The sequence below is a fragment of the Lathamus discolor genome, chromosome 8 (assembly GCF_037157495.1).
Source record: "Lathamus discolor isolate bLatDis1 chromosome 8, bLatDis1.hap1, whole genome shotgun sequence".
In the NCBI taxonomy this organism is placed as follows: domain Eukaryota; kingdom Metazoa; phylum Chordata; class Aves; order Psittaciformes; family Psittacidae; genus Lathamus; species Lathamus discolor.
In genome coordinates, this window is record NC_088891.1 from 5,265,858 (window position 1) to 5,279,873 (window position 14,016).

Sequence of the window (14,016 nt, forward strand, 5' to 3'; positions counted from 1 at the left end):
CTCAAAAACTTTAACAAATTAGTGTTGCCTACCTCAGCATTTAGCCTTTAAATCATATTTAATAATCTATAAAATAATACCGTGAAAGTACAACCATTTTAAAGCAGTCCTTTGAGACATCAGGGTTCAGTGGCATATTTGCTCTTTGAAGCCAAATGAAACATAACTGAGATCTAACTAAATTATAAACTGCACGTTAAAAAAAAGCAGATGTTTGACTCTTTTTAAATACAACCGATCTTTTGCCAAGTGTAAAGACCAGTGACTGGCTGAAATACATTAGAAATCTTAAAATACACTGAAGTTTATTTAGAATGTATAAGCAATGTAACAAAAAAAGAGGCAAAATCTGTTATATTTTATCACTGCAATTTTTTGAGGTATTACAATGAGAGTAAATGGTAAAGTTGAGTTAAAATCTGAGCAGAGTTTTATATACAGAATTAAAGAGTCATGGGTTTTATAAAGCAGCCAACACATTCCTATCCCTTTTCCCCACTTGCATCATTTTTTGGTGTATTTACTCATTATCATAACTTTACCACATCTTAATTTCTTACATGATTCTTTAAAAGTGAGTAGAAAACATCACTAAACCTTGTAATGCTTAATTCTGGTTTTAATTTTACAAGCCTGGTTTTCCATAGGAAACATTATCTAAATTCCAAATAATTTTAGAAAATAGTGATGAATAGGCATCAGTCACATTCTTAGAGCTGGTTTGCTGCTATCTATCGAATTCCAGTTAATGTATGGACTGAGTGCAGATCCTACATAAGTTAAAAATCCTTATGGAATCTGAGTTGTCCATGTATTTTAAAGCCGAATAACCTAGTTCAACCTGAGCTGTGCATGTAAAACTACAAGCTGTGAATTGGAATGCCTGGAGTAGAAAGAGACTTAAAGGACAAGGTAAAATAAAACATATATAAATATTTTCTAGGGCTTTTTATAGCCTTACTGAAAACCTAAAAACCAGTTTATGGAACAAAGGGCAAGAAACACACATGCCCACAGAGAAACAGTTGTCACACAGCAAAATCTCTGGCACAATTAAAGTGGAGGAGCAGGGTGTATACTCAACATTGTTCTGCCCACTATATCATTGGTGGAAAAGTAATGGAAAATGAAATTATTTGCTAGAATGCAATTTAAGGAATCTGATAGGTTGTCCATTTTATTCAATTTATAATTAAGATAGTGTTTAAATTTGAAATGAATTCTATATATGCATGTTCAATAGGCTATAGCACAACAATAAGAATGGAATCACATCTCATTTTATCATAAATTGTGTAATAAGCGATAAGGTAAAAACTAGGGCTAAAATCCTGCCAGCAAAAATGAAAGAGAGCGACCTCAATTGCCCTAATTCATTCTGCTTTCTTTCTTTCTTTTTTTTTTTAAACTCTTCATTTTCCCTCTGTTCACATTATTAGCTTACACATGAGTGCATTATTAGAAAATAACAAAGCCAAACAGGGAAACTTGGAAGAAGCAGGAGATAGGATCCCCTCTACAGCTGAAAGGTATTCTCATTTCATTGCTTAGGAGTTGCAAAAATAGTTTTCTTGCCAGGGAAGGACAATGACCTCTCTCTTTCAACAAGCTTGGTGGTTGGTCTTTTGATGGGAAAAACTAGGGGATACAACATCTGGTAATTTGTGTTCCTGAGCTTAGCTGAGGTCTTAACGATGTAAGCAGATTATTCCTGAAGAAGAACAAAAAAAATTCCGGAAGACTCAATGAACTATTTAAAGTTATTAACTGGGGCATTCTGGCACTTCAACACTCTTTTCGGATTCCTTTTCCTTTTAGACGCTTGCCTTCTGATCAGCTTGTTCTAAAAAAAGAGCTCTACCACCTTCCAACCTCACCACACTTGTCTGGTGGTCCACGCATGTTCTGTCATGCGTGCCAAGTCCCCCTTTTTTCCCCTCCACTGCAAGGAAGATGATTATTTTTTTGATGAAGTTTTTCCCTGCAGAACACTGAATGCTTGTACCACCCCCTCTGAGCTGCTGTGTGGGTCAGGACGAAGAGCAGTAGCCGAGCTCAGATTAAGAAAGAAAAAGGAAGAAAAATTGATGGGTGGAGAATGAAGGAAAAGATAAGTTATGACTACTCTTGAGCAGGAATTTCATGCTGAAAACAAATATTCCAAGGAAAACATCCTCTAATTCCTTCCTCAACACCCTTCACCCTGCTTTAAACAGCTATGCACAGTTTTAGCTCTTATTCCTTTACTTGCTATAAGTCTTCCAAACATTTTAATTGCAATAGCGTAGTGATTTAAAACATCTGTTGAGTTTCACTGTTCCTTCTACATGCAATAGACACATATTACCCAGCTTACACACGAGACAATAGTCCAAGTTTAAATTAGACCTGTAGTTTACTGCCTGCAAAAAAGTCATGTTGTTGAATGGAACAAATGACCAAGCTTCCAAGAGAATCAATATCTGTTAGATGTAAAAATGGAGCAAAATCTCAAACTAAGTCTAACCTTAGTTACAGATTTTAGTAGGGAAACTCAGAATTTAAAACGAAACCAGAGAATTAGAGCAAATAGACAAATAGACAAATATTTCAACCAAAATTCAGTATGCTGCCAATTAAGCATGAAAAGCAATGCAGTCCCATCAAAAACCTCTCCTCATAAGCATTCTTAGGTCTTTTTTAACAGTCACTGCATCTTTCAAATGTATTTCAACAGACTCATAGGAACAAACTTCATAGAAATATACAGCCTTAGACTACTATGACCTGGAGCACTTGCAGTCGTTAGTACCAGCTACTATGAGCTAAATGGCTAAACACTTCATTTACATTCATCTGGAGTTGACCATACTAGGAAAGTCATGATATTCTGGTACACTGAGCTTCAAACTTAGAGTACTTTCCAAGACTTTGACAATGCTTACTATAAAACAGGAAATTTCTATTGGCAGTACTCATTTCCACACAACTTGAATGTATGTTCTGTATTTGTTCACTTTTACATTAAACTCAATATTCATTTCCTAATAGAACAAGTACACAATTTGCCATGTTTATTTTAGAGCATTACTGAACCTCTGGAGGAGTTGTTTTGTTAAATTATAGTTTTAAAAGTCCTGTGCTCATAAATTAAGAGCTATCCTATGCTAGGGAATATTCTGGAGCAAAAATTCCCTTTGGAGACTTTCAAGACCTTTGCCCACATAAAAACTGGAGGATTATTTTTTGTAATGTGCTCTGTATCTGGAAATTAACACTAGAGAGTTTCAGAAGATGACTTACAACACAAGCTCTGCCTATGGTGTGGCCTGGTATCAAGTGAAGTAAATAAACCAATACAACTCCAGTATCTTAAATCTTTATTTTTTCTCTATGGTTTTAAGATAAAAAATTGAAGTAATGCAAAATTCTTCAGTCAAGCTCTTTGTAGCAGACATCTGCCATTTGCACTGGAGGGACTGGAAAAAAAAAAAAAAGTCCATTCAACTCCTGGATGCAGAAATAAGTTCTATTTCTTTCCTTTTTTGTATACATAAATACTTTAACTCCACATAAAACGTCACATTTACCTGTAATGTTTGACAGTTTTGCCAGCAAAACAATTACCCCAAAACATACATTTTTAATTGACTCATTCCTTTCATTCTGTACCCTAAGCCAACAATAGTGCAGCGTATGCTGCTGCCCCCAAACATCATAATACACTGATGTCAAAGACGTCATCCTTCTAACCTCGCCCAGATCAGAAAGCCATCAATGAAAGACAGCTTCACGTTCTTGACAGTGTACAGATGTATTCTTTATGTCAATAAATAGATATTTTCTGTTTACATTATTGGCACTGAGGTCTTTGAACATGAGACAATTTGTAGCATGCTTCAGATGTCCCATGTAATTAAGAGCACTGAGGTTCTGAAAGACACATGAGTCTCTTGCCTATCCTAGCTTTATGGCTTTCACCTTTTGGGTAAGATCAGCAAGTACCACCCTTCATTGCACATAGATGTAACACAAGGGAACTGCTGGAATTTCAAAGTTTCATGTTTACTGGCAAGATCTGGTGCCTGTTTTTCTTCATACAAAAATAAGACAAAATCAAAGTACACAGAGCACTGTGCACATTGTACACAGCATGTGCTTCGCTTCAAGAGCCAACTCAAGTAGAAAAGAATTTAAGAGTTGCAAAGACAGATATAGCACACTGTCATCACCAGTTGCCTCTTAGTAAAGCAAATCCTGTTTTTCTAACACCTACTTCTTTGCGAGAGTGCTTTATTCCCCATTGTTTACTTTTTAGAAGTAGAGGATCAGAAAAAGTGTTGACTCTTTTAATACATGACAAAAAGTTTTACACTGAAGTTTTTCCTCTTCCCACACAGAGCAAAAGTCTCAAACCTTTATTATCACACAGCATCACAGAACAAAAAAAATCAGCATGCTGCTATGCCTTCATTGTCAGCCTAAAGGGAAACAAATCCTTGGAAAACCAGAATACCTATAAAATTGTAAGAGTAAGAACAACACTAAGATCTTTGACAAATCATGACAGATGTGGGTTTGGAATTAGGGGTACAGCCGCAAAGCTCTCGGCCTTAGTGGAGCAATGCAGACTGGTCCTAGAGGAGAGGTAGCTTTCAGGCAGCTTCATTTTCAGGGTTCTGGTTATGTTAAATCAAAACTTACTGGAGATTCTAGTTTGGCATCACAGACTACAACCAATCCACCTGCCTCTGTGCAGATACTGAACTACCCAGAGGATTCTCCTTGGTTAAATTGTGGAATTCTCTTGTAGGGCTCGCTTCACAACGTAGCACAAAAGTGACAAGCCTTGTGGATATGATCAGACTGGAAGTATTAAAGACAGATTTTGCATTGATTTACACTCTGGGCAATGCCCTGAAAGAGCAAAGAGGATTTCAAAAGGTTGTAGCGTATGCCTATAGACCATTACCATCTTTGTAAATAAAACTGGTGAAGTACAGAATAGAAAAGTAGACTGTGGTTCCGAAACTCTCATGCACAATGAGATTTTAAGGGCTAACTTTTCAAGGGGGTGGTAAAACAGCAACCTCTTGAAGATTCATGTGTGGTATTACAGCTTCAAAAGCGGATGCTTGTACCCACTCTGCACTCACTAATACTGTATATTTACAGGTGACTATACTCATCTTTCTAGGCAAACCTAAGCTATTCAGAACTCACATACACATGTGAAGCTGCCAGCTCTAGTAGCTGACACAGATACACATCAAGAGAAGGCAAAGTATCACCTTCAGAATGAACCATTTGACCTATGTCTGATACATGGGTATGCTCCAAACATGCACAAAAAGTACAAATCAACAAGTCTGCTCCTTGCACCAAGATGTGCTATTTCTTACATTGCTCAGCCTCTACTAGAGTGGGACAGAAAGTAAGTTGGTTGTTTTTGTAACACTACAACACTACTAAAGACCTGTAAGAGAGGTTGAATATGGATCTGGAAAATAACAGATGTCAGGGCATGTCATATTACTGCATACACAGGAGCATCTTCCTACTCATGTACTTCCATTTCGTTCAAAAGGACCACAATCAGAGCAAAGTAGTACTCAAAGTCACAACATTTAACAACAAAAACAACTTAGTCATTTGGCACTAAAAATAAGAAGACATTGTGATGTTTACAATAAGAGAAAACAGACAGAGGTATATCAGAAGGGGGGAAAGAGCTTTTTAACAGGCTACTTGAAAATATGTTTTAAAACAAATAACCCCTATAACCTCTACAAACACTCCTGCCAAGACTGATTCTGCACAGGCATGCAGGCCAAATATGGGTTCAATGTGTTTTTAGCCTCTCTAAAAGAGAAAACAATGTTATCACAACTATACTTAAGACATCTAATTGGTACAGTAGTGATGGCTTTTGAGATGGGTGGGTAGAGAGCAACTTACTTATGGTGACATTCAAAACACAAGCCTGTGAAATACTCTGGAAACAGACCAACACTATGAAAGATCCCAAATTTACTGCAACGATATCATCATCAGGTCTTCATCATGAAACATCTATCTAAAATTGGATAGAATTGCCACCTACCCCTCCGCCCTGATCTGTTAAAAACCAGAAGATAAAGTGAGTTATGTCCCATTAATCTTTCTCATAGAAGAATCAGACAGATGGGCTGGATGAAGCGGAGGTGAATGAAGAGAAGCACCTGCTATTTTCAGGGAGCTGAGGGAAATTGGTAAGAGAAAAAAACTCACAAGTGGGCGGAGAGGGAAGAGTATTGCTCTATTACTGGATACCTTCTGAAAAAAATGACTGATAGGCCTTATGCATCTATGATAATATCTGCTCACATCTCCTGGTGGGGGAAAAAAACCAAACAAACATCTCAAAAACCCAAGGATGGCATTAGCTTTACAGGTCACGAGTCAAAGAGGCTGATGAGCTGTCAGAAAAAATTACATAGCAGTGTGAAATACATAGGAAAATGTCTAATTGCTGTAAAGAGTCTGATGAAAAGGAGTGATGAATATCTGTTCTCACAGCAAAGGAAGATAATGCTGTCTGAGAAGTCATCTCTGCTCAGAAAAATCACATTGTGTGTCCTCCTCCAATTTGAACCTTGAGATGGAGGGGGGTTTGTAAGAGAGGTCCTGGAGAAGTTTCTCAGTGATGTTTTTATTCAATTCAATACTGTCTGGCAGATACTAAAGAAAACTAAATATACCTTGATTTATTTTATTTTTTTGTTTAACGACATTTTGCACATTTTCTTCTGTCACTGAACAGGGACTTCAAATGCTTGTGCCAAATGCTGAGCAACAGAACTTTCTAGAGTCCTGCACTGCGCCAGATGACAGGAACTACCACGTTTCATAAAGAATCAACCCAGTAGATAAAGAGCTTGTTGGAAAAGTAAAAGAAATCGCTAAGTGGCCAGTTTCAAAACTAATTATAAAACGATGAGTTTCAATAGATTTTCGGGTGGTTCTTTAACACAAGGGTAGCTCTTACTGACAAAACAGGACACATATTCATGCAAATATAGTGTAGATTTCAGCAGGTGTAGTTCAGCAGCCTCTAGCGATAGTGACAGTTCTACCCCCGAGTACCTGGGGCCCTTGTTTCAGTGAAAAGTCGTTAGTAATGACATTTACTGAGTTAGTTATTTCATTTACTTAACACCTTTGTTGCACAGTATTCCAATGAGTAAGGAGGATGAAGTGGGTTGTTTCTGTTCATTTCTGGTGAACAAACACCAGCTTGCCATTAAGTACCTCCAGTATAGCTGATGTAACTATCCAAAGCACCTGATAGACACCACACTTGAAAGTAATGCCTGTAAACCCATTCAAAAAACACAAGAGACATCTTTAAAGTATATTGGGGGGGGTGGGGGAGTGCAAGTTTCAATTCTAAAAAGGCATCTTTGAGATAATTTTGTCTTACCATGTTTCATTGATGTAAGCCTAAAAGCTGAGTACTATTTACATACATGATTTAATAATACTCTAGAACTCATTTCTAAGAATTTACTTATCTTTAAGAGTACTGCATTTAGTCAAGTTTACATTGCATCTATTTATGTAATGTTGTTTTTCTTTAAAATCCACTAAAAGGTGTTAATTAGAACTGGGTGATTAGTTCATAATGAACAGTTTAAGCAATTAATGCTCCCCCTTTTCTGACCCAGGAATTGTCTATCTATAAAGAGCAATTTTCTTGAACTTGTTATTCAAAACCTATGAAAATGATTTCTTCAGATCTGCAGCTCCTCAGTAATCAGTTTGCTGTATTTAATAGCTGGAGTTGCAGTTGGTTATTTATGAGTTGATACAATGTTCTATGTTGTTATTCCTATTCCAGCATAGGTCAGAGAGACATTTAGAATCAGGTGGTATACTAGGCACACACCCTTTTGAATCAACCAGCTTTGATAGTGTTGCAAATATTCTCAAGCATTAGCTTGAATTTCTTTCACAATTAAGGAAACGAATTCACTGGAATGTCTCCTGGTAGGAATGCAAAAGTGAGCAGTGTGAGTGCGAAATCAAGAACTTCTGAGAATCAGTGGGAGATTTTCTGCTGAGTTCCACAAATGCCAAATCAGATCATAAACCAAATTGATTAGAAATACCGCAATAAAACCAGGGAATGTTTGCAATATCTGCCTTGCTGTATAAAGTTATATCCATGCACTTCTGGCTCAGCTCAAACACTAACCTACCCTCCCCAGATGCTTAGTCACAAGGCAGGCACATACAGTCTTCAAATTATTCTTTAGAGTGAGATTCAGTCCAAGACTGATTCTTTTTTAATGATTATTTTTCTCTTCAAGGTGATCTCCCTTCTTCAAGCAAGCACCCATACACTTCTTCCTTAGCACCTAAACAACATTGTTTCAACCTTGAAAATCAGGACAACACTTTTACCCTTTTTTTACTTTACCTAATGAAAACAAAAAACAACCCCTAAACAGAACAGTAGTGGCAGTGATAACAGTCTGATGTGCACAAGCGCAGATGAAGTCCATGTGAAGACATCTTCCCCAGCCACATTCAAAATCTGCTTTTATGTTTGTATACAGACATATGTGAAAGAACAGAAGGAAAACAGCACCTTTCATGGAAGAAAATAATAATAATACAACAGAGAGGTTTTGGCATACCTTTGACTGTGGCCAGTAACTGTCTGTTAACAGCAAGCAAACCAATGAGCTGGGGATTTTTAAGACCGCATTGGCCCTGCGAGGAGGACTCTTTCATTTCCCAGACTTTGTCACTCGCCATAGAGCTGCCTGACATAATGGACTTTTACAACGAGCTCAGAAGCAATTGGCAATTAAGTGGTTTGAAGGGGTGCTTCTGGGCTGCCGTGAAAGGCTTCAGGTGTGAAACGCTTGTTTTCAAGAGCACTAAGCAAAATGTATAGTTGCTTTCAGGGGCCCCCTTGTCCTTCTGAAGGAAGGGGGAGAGATGGGGGAAGCAAGGACACTCAAGAGCAATTTGCTATTCAGTGCCTGAATGCTGTGTGCTTTTTCTCTCCCCCCTCCCCATCCTTGTGTGGCTGGTAAGGAGGGCAAATTGCGATGGCACAAACAGCTTTCGGCACAATGGCAGATCAAGAGAGAGGCAGGGAAAATGAGGCAGAGAGAGAATGGGAGCCTGAATGAAGTAAGGATGGTTTGATTGTTAATTGTGGGTAAATGTGTTGCAAGAGTGAAAAGGGTTCATGGACTACTTTAAAACTATACCCAAGCAATAAGTACAGAGTGTGGGGAAATAAGGAGATGTTCCTGACCCTTGTAAGAGCTATAGTATTGCATCTGGCCCACTTGAAAAGTAAATTGAGAACTGTTAAAAAGATAGGCAAATACATTTGTGTGCATTATATACTTCCATTTCTAAAGGAACCCTGACCAGAAAATGCACTGGTATGGCATGCACACAATATTCTTTTCTCCAAGGATTACTTCACCCATAGGACAGAACCAGAACAAGCTATAACATAAGCATGCCCCAACATACAAATATTTAAAATACAGATTTTTAAAGGTGAATAAAAATATGTTCCTATTCTAGGACAAAATATATTTGCTCTAAGACTAGCACAAGGGTAAAGAAAACTTCAAACAGAACGAAGGGAACAATATCCTTCATGAAGACTGTTTCATGTCACTTTTCCTTGTATGACCTTTACTTCTAACATATTGATTTTTATCTAACCCAGCCTTGCTTTGCAGAAAAAAGGGGTATTGAGTCTCTGAGCTGCTTACATATCACTATTGTACATGCATTCTTAAAGGTAAAGGATTCCCTTTCAGAAGATGACTATCTGACTGACAATATGATTAGAACTGTCTGAGGACTTTTCGTTCTAAATGTAGAGCCACATATATCAGTTTGGAGCAAGGGGAGGAGATGTGAAATAGCTCCAACGGTGTGAAGCTGATGAAGTATTTGTGCAAGAGATGTGCTCAGTTATGGCCTTTTGTGCTCAGCCAAGGGAAGTGAGCTTGAGGGGAAACCAGAAACGTGTCTCTGGGACCCCTCCAAGAAACTGCTTTTAGTCCCTCCATCTGCAGCCCTCACTAAATGCCTGCCAAAAGGTTTCTCTCTGTTGCTTCTGTAATCTCCCAAGCAGGCCAACACTGGCAATGCAAGCAAGCTACATCAAACCTGAAGATTTTACTTGCATCCTCACAAAACTTTGTGTGTTAAGAAATCACACAAGTAGAGCTACCATCTATTTCAAGTGGAGTCAAGTGGCTCTGGATTTAAAACATTCGATCAAAGTAGCACTTATTCTGTAACATCAGGGTACAGCATATCTTCCCTTAAACCATGCCTCCCTTGTATTTCTGTGAATCAGAAGCAACACTAATTCATTCATGGAGTGAGCCCTTGTGAAGCTGGGCTCCACAAAAAGAAGGAAGATCACGCCTGTTGCCAGCCTTCCCTTTACTCATCACAAGAGAAGTGTCATTTTTGCTTGCAAGAAAACATAGTAAATTCTAAAAGAAAAACAAGACAAACCTTCATTCTCACTCATGCACCCCTGCACTGAAAATTCACAAACCCTTTAAAGTTTAGGAACAGACCCAGTACTCAGACGTCAGTGAAAAATTTTTCCACTGGTTTCAGTAGAAGTTAAGCGCCTGTAAATTTTTTCACTCTCAGTATGAAGTAATAGTGCTCAAAAAGTGCACACACCAGGCAGGGTCTGTGCTTAGCAACCTGCACATGCAAGTGCAAGCCAAGTCACAGCACCTTTGGAACCACGGCTTTTCAGATGCAAATCAGCTCCCACTGGACTGATTTTACCAGCTGTGGGGTTCAATGCACTCAACCCCCCACCCAGAAGTGAGAATGGCACAGAAAGCTGTAAACCAACTGGTGCTCAGCTGCAAGTGTGTTGTGCTTGCGCAGACTGTTGCATAAACAAAAGAATTTATTCAGAGCATGATGGACATGAATTTATGCATGTAACCTCTGGCTTAGTGAGATGAATCTAGATCCTTTGGCTGTTGTTTTGTGCATCACTATTCCAACTTCAGAAACCCAAAATGTGTACAGGTAACATGAGAAAATAAAAATATATATATAAGGAAGACTAATTCCAAGAAATCTAAGTATTTCAGTTCAAGTCTTCTGTGTTTCAGTTAATGTTTCATTTTGGTAAAATAAGGGGAAATCACAGAAAACTTTTTAAATTCAAATAAAGTGTGATGAAAAGCAGAAAATGAGAAATTGTTTAAGCACTTCTCACCATGCATACAGCAGAACTGACATTTGTGAATGAAAACTTTTAATTACCTGTAAAAATATGACACTTTATTTTGGCACAGGGAGCTTTTTCATAGAAGGCAGTTGTTCATTTACAGAATAAGCTCAAAACACAATTTGGTTTAGAAGTGCTTGTAGAAGAGAATGCAAAATTGGTACAGCACCTACAGATGACACTCAAATATCCGGCTAATTCAACATTAAATTATGATGGAGGGGATTTACTCTTCTGCTACCTAATGGTGGCGCAAGTAGGTCCTGCTTGCTTGCACATAACCAGGGGAAGATAACAGGCCACACCACGAATCTTACACTTATTGCTTTGTACAATAATAGGAACTTTCTAAATTGCAGAATTCTAAACTGCACAGAAAAGCTGGTGCTGCCTGTAGCTATTTTAATGTAAGGGCCTGATATGTTGAAGCTGCGCTAAGTTTCCCCTATCATTTTACACTCAAACTCCAGCACAGTTGTCAGACTTTCTACTGCTCTTATTCTTCTGATTCCCACCACAATATGGGCATGCTGTAGTGTCTCTCATCTAAAAATGAAAACATACACACTCTAGCCCACTCCTGTCTCTCCAATCACTGCTTCCTCTCATTTTCATTGTACAAGCTGTTTATAGCTGCTGTCAGTTCTCCTTCCATTTTGTCCTAAACTGTTCCTAATCTCATTTCTGCCTGTTACAGTCAATTGACACAGTTCTCACCAGAGTCTCCGGTGACCTCTTCTTACTCAAAGCTCCAGCCATACCCTTCTCATTACACCAAGGTCTTTCTGACACAGTTTTCCATGATATTCTTCATTAGAGTTTGCTATTCTTTGACTGCCGTGACACTGACCCTTTCATGCTCTCCTCTCAACCTCCTAGCCGATCCTGACACTGCTCAACTTTCTGTGAACATTTTGTCTTCTCAGTTGGACCCATCTTTCTCTTCCTACCCTCATCTCTGGGCCAGTCCAGCTGAGAAATTCAACTATCTTTATGCTGCTGCATAGTTCTCCACTTACTCCGGATGTGTCTCCTGTCCAAGGTAAATCTCTTCTCAACATCACCACACAGAAATTTAGAAGGTAGCCCAATCTCAATGTAATAAACAGAGCAACAAGCATTCTCCTCAGCTCCCCCAATCTACCTCTTGTTTAGCCACCACGGACATCACCTTTATCCCGGCTATTCCTCACAACTATAACCCAGCCTTTACCTTTGAAGACACTAATTAGTTCTCAAAAATACAGCATTGTCTCTTCCGGTTAAAACTGTTGCCATGTTGCATCATGATTAACAAAACATCTTTTGCCTCAGCTTTGACAAGTGCAACCTTGCCCTGCTCATATCCTTTCAGAGTATTTCGGTAAGGATCACTTTTCTTAGCCCATTGCTTTGAGCAATGTCACATCTTCAGCCCTCTGCTGCCCTCCCATACCAAACTGCATCAAATAGAAGATACTTGTCTTCACTTTCCAGGCCCTTCAGAGATAATACCTATGCTACCAGTCATCTCTTTTTTTGCCAGGATGCTGAATCTCATCTCCAAGGAACCAGTAATGCCAGTTTAAATTGTAGACTTATTACAGTTTTCGAAAGAGCACCTTTCCACTGTCACATATTCTGCCCTTCACTCATGGGAGAAACATCTACAGAGACACTTCATTATGTGTCTTCAAATACTCCTTAAATTTTTCCTTATTTTATTTCTTTTTTGAGGTCTGTAAAAGTCCTAAGAAGGATCCAGCTGCTGCTCGGATAAGACCACTGCCAAACACACTAACTGGTATGAAGCCATTCATTATAAATCCTTTCTGTGTGCAGGTATCACCTCCCCTACAACACGTAAATTGTAAGCTCTTTGGGGTATGGATTGTCTTTTTGATTTGTGCTTGCACAGTGTGTAGCACAACAGAGTCCTGACCCTTACCAGACTCTATGAAGTAAAAAAAGTGGTGAATGGGATGTTAGGGAAAGGGTTAATCACTTTACAGCAATTAGTTGGTAACCAGATACCTTTCTGGGACAAATTATGAGCCAATTAGACTGTCCTAATGATGGCATGTTTCCATCTTGCACTTCACTTGTAAGACCACCATAGTACTCTGCTGAGGAGAGCAGGTGAGCGGAGCTTCTGAAAGCTGATCTTCGGGTTTTCATTATATTTTTCCTCTTTAAATATGCACCTTCCAAAAAACTGACATATCAAAATTTTTAAATTCAGATCATTAAAAAACTAATAAAAACACAAACCTCTTCCAAATTAGTTTTCTACAAGTCCTACTCTGAACTTGTCGTTTAGGTTAGAATCATAGAATCATACAGTCATTGTGAATTATCAACAGTAGTTAGCACTGTAAATGCTCTCCAGGTTGAAACTTCTTTGTAAGCCAAGTGTCATTTCAAAATATGCTAGTATTTTAGAAGAAAATTACCTGTAGCTGTATATCCATGAGCTTTCACTTCTCTTTGGAAGGTATGTGGCTGTGATCTGTGTAATACTCACAATATTTGGAGCTTAATATGACACACACAATTTGAATGTGCAAAGGCACACATACAGATAAGAGAAGCTGAATTTAAGGCTGTATTTTACTACTTATTGCATCAACTGTCTTTTGAAACAGTTTTTCCAAACAACAACTATTTGTCCCTGCAGACCACCAATGAACCAGCAAAACCAGAAAACTCTGCGAATGGCTCCCTCTTGCCTAAGACAGCCACAGCGACCAGACACTCAACTATTA

At 38.4% G+C, this 14,016-nt stretch overlaps 1 long non-coding RNA gene across 1 annotated transcript in view; it reads right to left on the minus strand.

Moving 5' to 3' along the window:
• Positions 1 to 3,342: 3,342 nt before the first annotated feature.
• The window catches only part of LOC136018982 (uncharacterized), a 43,456-nt gene continuing 32,782 nt past the window's right edge, over positions 3,343 to 14,016 (minus strand). The window contains exon 3 of the long non-coding RNA XR_010614690.1: positions 3,343 to 3,458. This is a non-coding gene — a long non-coding RNA (uncharacterized LOC136018982). The remainder of the gene's footprint in view (positions 3,459 to 14,016) is intronic.